Here is a 14,374-nt window from a genome sequence, read left to right on the forward strand (position 1 = left end):
CAAACAACTGTTAATGGGCTGAAAAGGCTTTTGGAGCAATAAAAACGTAAAAACTGCTATAACTCAAAAATGCAACAAGATAGGTTCAAACTTTAAAAGACATGTTGTGCAGATGTACAAGCCCCTCTTGCACAGAAAGTATGGCTTAGATATCTCTTGTAGTTTCTTCAGAACACACAAATTATCTGAAAATGCTTTTGAAGCAATAGACACATAAACAGCTATAAATCCAAAACCTAATATGATAGACTCAAACTTTAAACTATATATTGTGTAGATTTACAGGTCCTACTTGCCCAGCAAAAAGGGTTCGAATAGCTCTTGCACTTTTTTCGAAACTCACAAACAACTGTTCATGGGCTGAAAAGGCTTTTGGAGCAATAAAAACGTAAAAACTGCTTTAACTCAAAAATGCAATAAGATAGGTTCAAACTTTAAAAGACATGTTGTGCAGATATACAAGCTCTCTTGCACAGAAAGTATGGCTTAGATATCTCTTGTAGTTTCTTCAGAACACACAAATTATCTGAAAAATCTTTTGAAGCAATAGACACAAAAACAGCTATAAATCCAAAACCTAATATGATAGACTCAAACTTTAAACTATATATTGTGTAGATTTACAGGTGCTTCTTGCCAGGCAAAAAGGGTTCGAATAGCTCTTGCACTTTTTTCGAAACTCACAAACAACTGTTCATGGGCTGAAAAGGCTTTTGGAGCAATAAAAACGTAAAAACTGCTATAACTCAAAAATGCAATAAGATAGGTTCAAATTTTAAAAGACATGTTGTGCAGATGTACAAGCCCCTCTTGCACAGAAAGTATGGCTTAGATATCTCTTGTAGTTTCTTCAGAACACACAAATTATCTTAAAAATCTTTTGAAGCAATAGACACAAAAACAGCTATAAATCCAAAACCTAATATGATAGACTCAAACTTTAAACTATATATTGTGTAGATTTACAGGTGCTTCTTGCCAGGCAAAAAGGGTTCGAATAGCTCTTGCACTTTTTTCGAAACTCACAAACAACTGTTCATGGGCTGAAAAGGCTTTTGGAGCAATAAAAACGTAAAAACTGCTATAACTCAAAAATGCAATAAGATAGGTTCAAACTTTAAAAGACATGTTGTGCAGATGTACAAGCCCCTCTTGCACAGAAAGTATGGCTTAGATATCTCTTGTAGTTTCTTCAGAACACACAAATTATGTGAAAATGCTTTTGAAGCGATAGACACAAAAACAGCTATAAATCCAAAACCTAATATGATAGACTCAAACTTTAAACTATATATTGTGTAGATTTACAGGTCCTACTTGCCCAGCAAAAAGGGTTCGAATAGCTCTTGCACTTTTTTCGAAACTCACAAACAACTGTTCATGGGCTGAAAAGGCTTTTGGAGCAATAAAAACGTAAAAACTGCTACAACTCAAAAATGCAATAAGATAGGTTCAAACTTTAAAAGACATGTTGTGCAGATGTACAAGCCCCTCTTGCACAGAAAGTATGGCTTAGATATCTCTTGTAGTTTCTTCAGAACACACAAATTATCTGAAAATGCTTTTGAAGCAATAGACACAAAAACAGCTATAAATCCAAAACCTAATATGATAGACTCAAACTTTAAACTATATATTGTGTAGATTTACAGGTCCTACTTGCCCAGCAAAAAGGGTTCGAATAGCTCTTGCACTTTTTTCGAAACTCACAAACAACTGTTCATGGGCTGAAAAGGCTTTTGGAGCAATACAAACGTAAAAACTGCTATAACTCAAAAATGCAATAAGATAGGTTCAAACTTTAAAAGACATGTTGTGCAATGTACAAGCCCCTCTTGCACAGAAAGTATGGCTTAGATATCTCTTGTAGTTTCTTCAGAACACACAAATTATCTGAAAATGCTTTTGAAGCAATAGACACAAAAACAGCTATAAATCCAAAACCAAATATGATAGTCTCAAACTTTAAACTATATATTGTGTAGATTTACAGGTCCTACTTGCCCACCAAAAAGTGTTCGAATAGCTCTTGCTCTTTTTTCGAAACTCACAAACAACTGTTCATGGGCTGAAAAGGCTTTTGGAGCAATAAAAACGTAAAAACTGCTTTAACTCAAAAATGCAATAAGATAGGTTCAAACTTTAAAAGACATGTTGTGCAGATGTACAAGCTCTCTTGCACAGAAAGTATGGCTTAGATATCTCTTGTAGTTTCTTCAGAACACACAAATTATCTGAAAATGCTTTTGAAGTAATAGACACAAAAACAGCTATAAATCCAAAACCTAATATGATAGACTCAAACTTTAAACTATATATTGTGTAGATTTACAGGTCCTACTTGCCCAGCAGAAAGGGTTCGAATAGCTCTTGCACTTTTTTCGAAACTCACAAACAACTGTTAATGGGCTGAAAAGGCTTTTGGAGCAATAAAAAACGTAAAAAACTGCTATAACTCAAAAATGCAATAAGATAGGTTCAAACTTTAAAAGACATGTTGTGCAATGTACAAGCCCCTCTTGCACAGAAAGTATGGCTTAGATATCTCTTGTAGTTTCTTCAGAACACACAAATTATCTGAAAATGCTTTTGAAGCAATAGACACAAAAACAGCTATAAATCCAAAACCTAATATGATAGACTCAAACTTTAAACTATATATTGTGTAGATTTAAAGGTGCTTCTTGCCCAGCAAAAAGGGTTCGAATAGCTCTTGCACTTTTTTCGAAACTCACAAACAACTGTTCATGGGCTGAAAAGGCTTTTGGAGCAATAAAAAACGTAAAAACTGCTATAACTCAAAAATGCAATAAGATAGGTTCAAACTTTAAATGACATGTTGTGCAGATGTACAAGCCCCTCTTGCACAGAAAGTATGGCTTAGATATCTCTTGTAGTTTCTTCAGAACACACAAATTATGTGAAAATGCTTTTGAAGCAATAGACACAAAAACAGCTATAAATCCAAAAACTAATATGATAGACTCAAACTTTAAACTATATATTGTGTAGATTTACAGGTCCTACTTGCCCAGCAAAAAGGGTTCGAATAGCTCTTGCACTTTTTTCGAAACTCACAAACAACTGTTCATGGGCTGAAAAGGCTTTTGGAGCAATAAAAACGTAAAAACTGCTATAACTCAAAAATGCAATAAGATAGGTTCAAACTTTAAAAGACATGTTGTGCAGATGTACAAGCCCCTCTTGCACAGAAAGTATGGCTTAGATATCTCTTGTAGTTTCTTCAGAACACACAAATTATCTGAAAATGCTTTTGAAGCAAGACACAAAAACAGCTATAAATCCAAAACCTAATATGATAGACTCAAACTTTAAACTATATATTGTGTAGATTTACAGGTCCTACTTGCCCAGCAAAAAAGGTTCGAATAGCTCTTGCACTTTTTTCGAAACTCACAAACAACTGTTCATGGGCTGAAAAGGCTTTTGGAGCAATAAAAACGTAAAAACTGCTATAACTCAAAAATGCAATGAGATAGGTTCAAACTTTAAAAGACATGTTGTGCAGATTTACAAGCCCATCTTGCACAGAAAGTATGGCTTAGATATCTCTTGTAGTTTCTTCAGAACACACAAATTATCTGAAAATGCTTTTTGTAGCAATAGACACAAAAACAGCTATAAATCCAAAACCTAATATGATAGACTCAAACTTTAAACTATACATTGTGTAGATTTACAGGTCCTACTTGCCCAGCAAAAAGGGTTCGAATAGCTCTTGCACTTTTTTCGAAACTCACAAACAACTGTTCATGGGCTGAAAAGGCTTTTGGAGCAATAAAACAGTAAAAACGGCTATAACTCAAAAATGCAATAAGATAGGTTCAAACTTTAAAAGACATGTTGTGCAGATGTACAAGCCCCTCTTGCACAGAAAGTATGGCTTAGATATTTCTTGTAGTTTCTTCAGAACACACAAATTATGTGAAAATGCTTTTGAAGCAATAGACACATAAACATCTATAAATCCAAAACCTAATATGATAGACTCAAACTTTAAACTATATATTGTGTAGATTTACAGGTCCTACTTGCCCAGCAAAAAGGGTTCGAATAGCTCTTGCACTTTTTTCGAAACTCACAAACAACTGTTCATGGGCTGAAAAGGCTTTTGGAGCAATAAAAAACGTAAAAAACTGCTATAACTCAAAAATGCAATAAGATAGGTTCAAACTTTAAAAGACATGTTTTGCAGATGTACAAGCCCCTCTTGCACAGAAAGTATGGCTTAGATATCTCTTGTAGTTTTTTCAGAACACACAAATTATCTGAAAATGCTTTTGAAGCAATAGACACAAAAACAGCTATAAATCCAAAACCTAATATGATAGACTCAAACTTTAAATTATATATTGTGTAGATTTACAGGTCCTACTTGCCCAGCAAAAAGGGTTCGAATAGCTCTTGCACTTTTTTCGAAACTCACAAACAACTGTTCATGGGCTGAAAAGGCTTTTGGAGCAATACAAACGTAAAAACTGCTATAACTCAAAAATGCAATAAGATAGGTTCAAACTTTAAAAGACATGTTGTGCAATGTACAAGCCCCTCTTGCACAGAAAGTATGGCTTAGATATCTCTTGTAGTTTCTTCAGAACACACAAATTATCTGAAAATGCTTTTGAAGCAATAGACACAAAAACAGCTATAAATCCAAAACCTAATATGATAGACTCAAACTTTAAACTATATATTGTGTAGATTTACAGGTCCTACTTGCCCAGCAAAAAGGGTTCGAATAGCTCTTGCACTTTTTTCGAAACTCACAAACAACTGTTCATGGGCTGAAAAGGCTTTTGGAGCAATAAAAACGTAAAAACTGCTACAACTCAAAAATGCAATAAGATAGGTTCAAACTTTAAAAGACATGTTGTGCAGATGTACAAGCCCCTCTTGCACAGAAAGTATGGCTTAGATATCTCTTGTAGTTTCTTCAGAACACACAAATTATCTGAAAATGCTTTTGAAGCAATAGACACAAAAACAGCTATAAATCCAAAACCTAATATGATAGACTCAAACTTTAAACTATATATTGTGTAGATTTACAGGTCCTACTTGCCCAGCAAAAAGGGTTCGAATAGCTCTTGCACTTTTTTCGAAACTCACAAACAACTGTTCATGGGCTGAAAAGGCTTTTGGAGCAATACAAACGTAAAAACTGCTATAACTCAAAAATGCAATAAGATAGGTTCAAACTTTAAAAGACATGTTGTGCAATGTACAAGCCCCTCTTGCACAGAAAGTATGGCTTAGATATCTCTTGTAGTTTCTTCAGAACACACAAATTATCTGAAAATGCTTTTGAAGCAATAGACACAAAAACAGCTATAAATCCAAAACCAAATATGATAGTCTCAAACTTTAAACTATATATTGTGTAGATTTACAGGTCCTACTTGCCCACCAAAAAGTGTTCGAATAGCTCTTGCTCTTTTTTCGAAACTCACAAACAACTGTTCATGGGCTGAAAAGGCTTTTGGAGCAATAAAAACGTAAAAACTGCTTTAACTCAAAAATGCAATAAGATAGGTTCAAACTTTAAAAGACATGTTGTGCAGATGTACAAGCTCTCTTGCACAGAAAGTATGGCTTAGATATCTCTTGTAGTTTCTTCAGAACACACAAATTATCTGAAAATGCTTTTGAAGTAATAGACACAAAAACAGCTATAAATCCAAAACCTAATATGATAGACTCAAACTTTAAACTATATATTGTGTAGATTTACAGGTCCTACTTGCCCAGCAGAAAGGGTTCGAATAGCTCTTGCACTTTTTTCGAAACTCACAAACAACTGTTAATGGGCTGAAAAGGCTTTTGGAGCAATAAAAAACGTAAAAAACTGCTATAACTCAAAAATGCAATAAGATAGGTTCAAACTTTAAAAGACATGTTGTGCAATGTACAAGCCCCTCTTGCACAGAAAGTATGGCTTAGATATCTCTTGTAGTTTCTTCAGAACACACAAATTATCTGAAAATGCTTTTGAAGCAATAGACACAAAAACAGCTATAAATCCAAAACCTAATATGATAGACTCAAACTTTAAACTATATATTGTGTAGATTTAAAGGTGCTTCTTGCCCAGCAAAAAGGGTTCGAATAGCTCTTGCACTTTTTTCGAAACTCACAAACAACTGTTCATGGGCTGAAAAGGCTTTTGGAGCAATAAAAAACGTAAAAACTGCTATAACTCAAAAATGCAATAAGATAGGTTCAAACTTTAAATGACATGTTGTGCAGATGTACAAGCCCCTCTTGCACAGAAAGTATGGCTTAGATATCTCTTGTAGTTTCTTCAGAACACACAAATTATGTGAAAATGCTTTTGAAGCAATAGACACAAAAACAGCTATAAATCCAAAAACTAATATGATAGACTCAAACTTTAAACTATATATTGTGTAGATTTACAGGTCCTACTTGCCCAGCAAAAAGGGTTCGAATAGCTCTTGCACTTTTTTCGAAACTCACAAACAACTGTTCATGGGCTGAAAAGGCTTTTGGAGCAATAAAAACGTAAAAACTGCTATAACTCAAAAATGCAATAAGATAGGTTCAAACTTTAAAAGACATGTTGTGCAGATGTACAAGCCCCTCTTGCACAGAAAGTATGGCTTAGATATCTCTTGTAGTTTCTTCAGAACACACAAATTATCTGAAAATGCTTTTGAAGCAAGACACAAAAACAGCTATAAATCCAAAACCTAATATGATAGACTCAAACTTTAAACTATATATTGTGTAGATTTACAGGTCCTACTTGCCCAGCAAAAAAGGTTCGAATAGCTCTTGCACTTTTTTCGAAACTCACAAACAACTGTTCATGGGCTGAAAAGGCTTTTGGAGCAATAAAAACGTAAAAACTGCTATAACTCAAAAATGCAATGAGATAGGTTCAAACTTTAAAAGACATGTTGTGCAGATTTACAAGCCCATCTTGCACAGAAAGTATGGCTTAGATATCTCTTGTAGTTTCTTCAGAACACACAAATTATCTGAAAATGCTTTTTGTAGCAATAGACACAAAAACAGCTATAAATCCAAAACCTAATATGATAGACTCAAACTTTAAACTATACATTGTGTAGATTTACAGGTCCTACTTGCCCAGCAAAAAGGGTTCGAATAGCTCTTGCACTTTTTTCGAAACTCACAAACAACTGTTCATGGGCTGAAAAGGCTTTTGGAGCAATAAAACAGTAAAAACGGCTATAACTCAAAAATGCAATAAGATAGGTTCAAACTTTAAAAGACATGTTGTGCAGATGTACAAGCCCCTCTTGCACAGAAAGTATGGCTTAGATATTTCTTGTAGTTTCTTCAGAACACACAAATTATGTGAAAATGCTTTTGAAGCAATAGACACATAAACATCTATAAATCCAAAACCTAATATGATAGACTCAAACTTTAAACTATATATTGTGTAGATTTACAGGTCCTACTTGCCCAGCAAAAAGGGTTCGAATAGCTCTTGCACTTTTTTCGAAACTCACAAACAACTGTTCATGGGCTGAAAAGGCTTTTGGAGCAATAAAAAACGTAAAAAACTGCTATAACTCAAAAATGCAATAAGATAGGTTCAAACTTTAAAAGACATGTTTTGCAGATGTACAAGCCCCTCTTGCACAGAAAGTATGGCTTAGATATCTCTTGTAGTTTTTTCAGAACACACAAATTATCTGAAAATGCTTTTGAAGCAATAGACACAAAAACAGCTATAAATCCAAAACCTAATATGATAGACTCAAACTTTAAATTATATATTGTGTAGATTTACAGGTCCTACTTGCCCAGCAAAAAGGGTTCGAATAGCTCTTGCACTTTTTTCGAAACTCACAAACAACTGTTCATGGGCTGAAAAGGCTTTTGGAGCAATACAAACGTAAAAACTGCTATAACTCAAAAATGCAATAAGATAGGTTCAAACTTTAAAAGACATGTTGTGCAATGTACAAGCCCCTCTTGCACAGAAAGTATGGCTTAGATATCTCTTGTAGTTTCTTCAGAACACACAAATTATCTGAAAATGCTTTTGAAGCAATAGACACAAAAACAGCTATAAATCCAAAACCTAATATGATAGACTCAAACTTTAAACTATATATTGTGTAGATTTACAGGTCCTACTTGCCCAGCAAAAAGGGTTCGAATAGCTCTTGCACTTTTTTCGAAACTCACAAACAACTGTTCATGGGCTGAAAAGGCTTTTGGAGCAATAAAACCGTAAAAACTGCTATAACTCAAAAATGCAATAAGATCAAATCAAATCAAATCAATTTATTTTTGTAAGGCCCAAAATCACAACAACAGTTGCCTCTGAGGGCCACAGGGAGAAATGAATCAACAATGTCTGTGGTGGCGATGAAGTCAGACAATGTCTGTGGTGGCGATGAAGTCAGACAATGTCTGTGGTGACGAGGGACGATGTCCCAGGGTCCTCTGTCCTTAGACTCTCCTTCTCGGCCAGGAAAAACTACAAAAAAACCTCTTTGGGAAAAAAGCGTAGAAACCTGGAGGAGTTCCAGTGAAGGAGAGATCCGACTCTCACAGACGGACAGACGGACACAAGGAGACTGGAGCTGGACCCACTCTTCAGGCAGAAGAGGGACCGTCTGAGTCGAGCTGGACCCACTCTTCAGGCAGATGAGGGACCGTCTGAGTCGAGCTGGACCCACTCTTCAGGCAGAAGAGGGACCGTCTGAGTCGAGCTGGACCCACTCTTCAGGCAGAATAGGGACCGTCTGAGTCGAGCTGGACCCACTCTTCAGGCAGAAGAGGGACCGTCGGAGGCGAGCTGGACCCACTCTTCAGGCAGATGAGGGACCGTCCACACAGGGCAGGGACCACTTCACCAGGGGAGGGGCATCTGGGTCCACAGGTCCTCAGGAGTGAGAGAAAGAAAAGAAGGCGGTGAACAGTTTGCAAATGGAATCAAAAAATAAATATTGTTTGATAGCATAAGTAGTCAGAAGAAGAAGAGGATAGTGCTCAAGCTGTCATACTTCCCCCAGCATAGTTACTCCTAGGGCAGCGTAGCTGAAGCTGTGGGTTTATCTTTCTGTTCCTAACTACTCTGACCATAAGCGATTTCGAAGAGGAACGTTTTAAGCCTGGACTTAAATGAAGAGACTGTGTCAGCATATTTAACATGGGTCGGGAGCTGATTCCATAACACAGGAGCTTGGTAGCTAAACGCTCTACCTCCTACAGTACTTTTAGAGACTCTTGGCACCACCAGAAGGCCAGCATTCTGAGAGCGAAGAGCTCTGTTTGGATGATATGGTTCTATAGCATCTTTGAGGTAGGATGGGGCCATGTCATTTATGGCTTTGTAGGTCAAGAGTAGAATTTTGAATTTGATTCTAGACTCGACGGGGAGCCAGTGAAGAGACTTCAGCACTGGCGTAATGTGCTCTCTTCTTTTTGTTCCTGTTAGTAATCTTGCTGCTGCATTTTGAACCAGTTGAAAGCTTTTTATGGAGCTTTTAGGACACGCTGCAAGCAGGGAGTTACAGTAGTCTAATCTAGTCGTTACAAATGCATGGATAAGTTTTTCGGCATCACTTTTAGGCAGGATTCTTCTGATTTTGGCGATGTTGCGCAAATGGAAATAGGCTGTTTTACAAGCTTGATTTATATGAGCTTTAAATGAGAGCTCCTGGTCAAATAAGACTCCAAGGTTTCTTACAGTAGAACTGGAGGCTACAATGACATTGTCCAGTGTGACTATCTGCTCAGATAGAGCGTCTCGTAGATGCTTAGGGCCAAGCACAATGACCTCGGTTTTTTCAGGGTTAAGAAGCAGGTAGTTTAGTGTCATCCAGGTTTTTATCTCCTTCACACAAGTACTAAGTCTGTCTACTTGATCGCTCTGATCAGGTTTCAGATAGATAAGATAAGATAAGTTCAAACTTTAAAAGACATGTTGTGCAGATGTACAAGCCCCTCTTGCACAGAAAGTATGGCTTAGATATCTCTTGTAGTTTCTTCAGAACACACAAATGATCTGAAAATGCTTTTGAAGCAATAGACACAAAAACAGCTATAAATCCAAAACCTAATATGATAGACTCAAACTTTAAACTATATATTGTGTAGATTTACAGGTCCTACTTGCCCAGCAAAAAAGGTTCGAATAGCTCTTGCACTTTTTTCGAAACTCACAAACAACTGTTCATGGGCTGAAAAGGCTTTTGGAGCAATAAAAACGTAAAAACTGCTATAACTCAAAAATGCAATAAGATAGGTTCAAACTTTAAAAGACATGTTGTGCAGATGTACAAGCCCCTCTTGCACAGAAAGTATGGCTTAGATATTTCTTGTAGTTTCTTCAGAACACACAAATTATGTGAAAATGCTTATGAAGAAATAGACACAAAAACAGCTATAAATCCAAAACCTAATATGATAGACTCAAACTTTAAACTATATATTGTGTAGATTTACAGGTCCTACTTGCCCAGCAAAAAGGGTTTGAATAGCTCTTGCACTTTTTTCGAAACTCACAAACAACTGTTCATGGGGTTAAAAGGCTTTTGGAGCAATACAAAACGTAAAAACTGCTATAACTCAAAAATGCAATAAGATAGGTTCAAACTTTAAAAGACATGTTGTGCAGATGTACAAGCCCCTCTTGCACAGAAAGTATGGCTTAGATATCTCTTATAGTTTCTTCAGAAAACACAAATTATGTGAAAATGCTTTTGAAGCAATAGACACAAAAACCGCTATAAATCCAAAACATAATATGATAGACTCAAACTTTAAACTGTATATTGTGTAGATTTACAGGTCCTACTTGCCCAGCAAAAAGGGTTCGAATAGCTCTTGCACTTTTTTCGAAACTCACAAACAACTGTTCATGGGCTGAAAAGGCTTTTGGAGCAATACAAAACGTAAAAACTGCTATAACTCAAAAATGCAATAAGATAGGTTCAAACTTTAAAAGACATGTTGTGCAGATGTACAAGCCCCTCTTGCACAGAAAGTATGGCTTAGATATCTCTTGTAGTTTCTTCAGAACACACAAATTATCTGAAAATGCTTTTGAAGCAATAGACACAAAAACAGCTATAAATCCAAAACCTAATATGATAGAGTCAAACTTTAAACTATATATTGTGTAGATTTACAGGTCCTACTTGCCCAGCAAAAAGGGTTTGAATAGCTCTTGCACCTTTTTCAAAACTCACAAACAACTGTTCATGGGCTGAAAAGGCTTTTGGAGCAATAAAACAGTAAAAACTGCTATAACTCAAAAACGAAGTAAGATAGGTTCAAACTTTAAAAGACATGTTGTGCAGATGTACAAGCCCCTCTTGCACAGAAAGAATGGCTTAGATATCTCTTATAGTTTTCTTCAGAACTCACATATTATCTGAAAATGCTTTTGAAGCAATAGACACAAAAACAGCTATAAATCCAAAACCTAATATGATAGACTCAAACTTTAAACTATATATTGTGTAGATTTACAGATCCTACTTGCCCAGCAAAAAGGGTTCGAAAAGCTCTTGCACTTTTTTCGAAACTCACAAACAACTGTTCATGGGCTGAAAAGGCTTTTGGAGCAATAAAAACTTAAAAACTGCTATAACTCAAAAATGCAATAAGATAGGTTCAAACTTTAAAAGACATGTTGTGCAGATGTACAAGCCCCTCTTGCACAGAAAGAATGGCTTAGATATCTCTTATAGTTTTCTTCAGAACACACATATTATCTGAAAATGCTTTTGAAGCAATAGACACAAAAACAGCTATAAATCCAAAACCTAATATGATAGACTCAAACTTTAAACTATATATTGTGTAGATTTACAGATCCTACTTGCCCAGCAAAAAGGGTTCGAAAAGCTCTTGCACTTTTTTCGAAACTCACAAACAACTGTTCATGGGCTGAAAAGGCTTTTGGAGCAATAAAAACTTAAAAACTGCTATAACTCAAAAATGCAATAAGATAGGTTCAAACTTTAAAAGACATGTTGTGCAGATGTACAAGCCCCTCTTGCACAGAAAGTATGGCTTGGATATCTCTTATAGTTTCTTCAGAACACACAAATTATCTGAAAATGCTTTTGAAGCAATATACACAAAAACAGCTATAAATCCAAAACCTAATATGATAGACTCAAACTTTAAACTATATATTGTGTAGATTTACAGGTCCTACTTGCCCAGCAAAAAGGGTTCGAATAGCTCTTGCACTTTTTTCGAAACTCACAAACAACTGTTCATGGGCTGAAAAGGCTTTTGGAGCAATAAAAACGTAAAAACTACTATAACTCAAAAATGCAATAAGATAGGTTCAAACTTTAAAAGACATGTTGTGCAGATGTACAAGCCCCTCTTGCACAGAAAGTATGGCTTAGATATCTCTTGTAGTTTCTTCAGAACACACAAATTATGTGAAAATGCTTTTGAAGCAATAGACACAAAAACAGCTATAAATCCAAAACCTAATATGATAGACTCAAACTTTAAACTATATATTGTGTAGATTTACAGGTCCTACTTGCCCAGCAAAAGGGGTTCGAATCACTCTTGCACTTTTTTCGAAACTCACAAACAACTGTTCATGGGCTGAAAAGGCTTTTGGAGCAATAAAAACGTAAAAACTGCTATAACTCAAAAATGCAATAAGATAGGTTCAAACTTTAAAAGACATGTTGTGCAGATGTACAAGCCCCTCTTGCACAGAAAGTATGGCTTAGATATTTCTTGTAGTTTCTTCAGAACACACAAATTATGTGAAAATGCTTATGAAGAAATAGACACAAAAACAGCTATAAATCCCAAACCTAATATGATAGACTCAAACTTTAAACTATATATTGTGTAGATTTACAGGTCCTACTTGCCCAGCAAAAAGGGTTCGAATAGCTCTTGCACTTTTTTCGAAACTCACAAACAACTGTTCATGGGCTGAAAAGGCTTTTGGAGCAATACAAACGTAAAAACTGCTATAACTCAAAAATGCAATAAGATAGGTTCAAACTTTAAAAGACATGCTGTGCAGATGTACAAGCTCTCTTGCACAGAAAGTATGGCTTAGATATCTCTTGTAGTTTCTTCAGAACACACAAATTATGTGAAAATGCTTTTGAAGCAATAGACACAAAAACAGCTATAAATCCAAAACCTAATATGATAGACTCAAACTTTAAACTATATATTGTGTAGATTTACAGGTCCTACTTGCCCAGCAAAAGGGGTTCGAATCACTCTTGCACTTTTTTCGAAACTCACAAACAACTGTTCATGGGCTGAAAAGGCTTTTGGAGCAATAAAAACGTAAAAACTGCTATAACTCAAAAATGCAATAAGATAGGTCCAAACTTTAAAAGACATGTTGTGCAGATGTACAAGCCCCTCTTGCACAGAAAGTATGGCTTAGATATTTCTTGTAGTTTCTTCAGAACACACAAATTATGTGAAAATGCTTTTGAAGCAATAGACACAAAAACAGCTATAAATCCAAAACATAATATGATAGACTCAAACTTTAAACTATATATTGTGTAGATTTACAGGTCCTACTTGCCCAGCAAAAAGGGTTCGAATAGCTCTTGCACTTTTTTCGAAACTCACAAACAACTGTTCATGGGGTTAAAAGGCTTTTGGAGCAATACAAAACGTAAAAACTGCTATAACTCAAAAATGCAATAAGATAGGTTCAAACTTTAAAAGACATGTTGTGCAGATGTACAAGCCCCTCTTGCACAGAAAGTATGGCTTAGATATCTCTTGTAGTTTCTTCAGAACACACAAATTATGTGAAAATGCTTTTGAAGCAATAGACACAAAAACAGCTATAAATCCAAAACCTAATATGATAGACTCAAACTTTAAACTATATATTGTGTAGATTTACAGGTCCTACTTGCCCAGCAAAAAGGATTCGAATAGCTCTTGCACTTTTTTCGAAACTCACAAACAACTGTTCATGGGCTGAAAAGGCTTTTGGAGCAATAAAAACGTAAAAACTGCTATAACTCAAAAATGCAATAAGATAGGTTCAAACTTTAAAAGACATGTTGTGCAGATGTACAAGCCCCTCTTGCACAGAAAGTATGGCTTAGATATCTCTTGTAGTTTCTTCAGAACACACAAATTATCTGAAAATGCTTTTGAAGCAATAGACACAAAAACAGCTATAAATCCAAAACCTAATATGATAGACTCAAACTTTTAACTATATATTGTGTAGATTTACAGGTCCTACTTGCCCAGCAAAAAAGGTTCGAATAGCTCTTGCACTTTTTTCGAAACTCACAAACAACTGTTCATGGGCTGAAAAGGCTTTTGGAGCAATAAAAACGTAAAAACTGCTATAACTCAAAAATGC

This window comes from Eucyclogobius newberryi, unplaced genomic scaffold, assembly GCF_026437365.1.
Source record: "Eucyclogobius newberryi isolate DKJ021-1_F unplaced genomic scaffold, fEucNew1.0.hap1 SCAF_22, whole genome shotgun sequence".
NCBI lineage: Eukaryota > Metazoa > Chordata > Actinopteri > Gobiiformes > Gobiidae > Eucyclogobius > Eucyclogobius newberryi.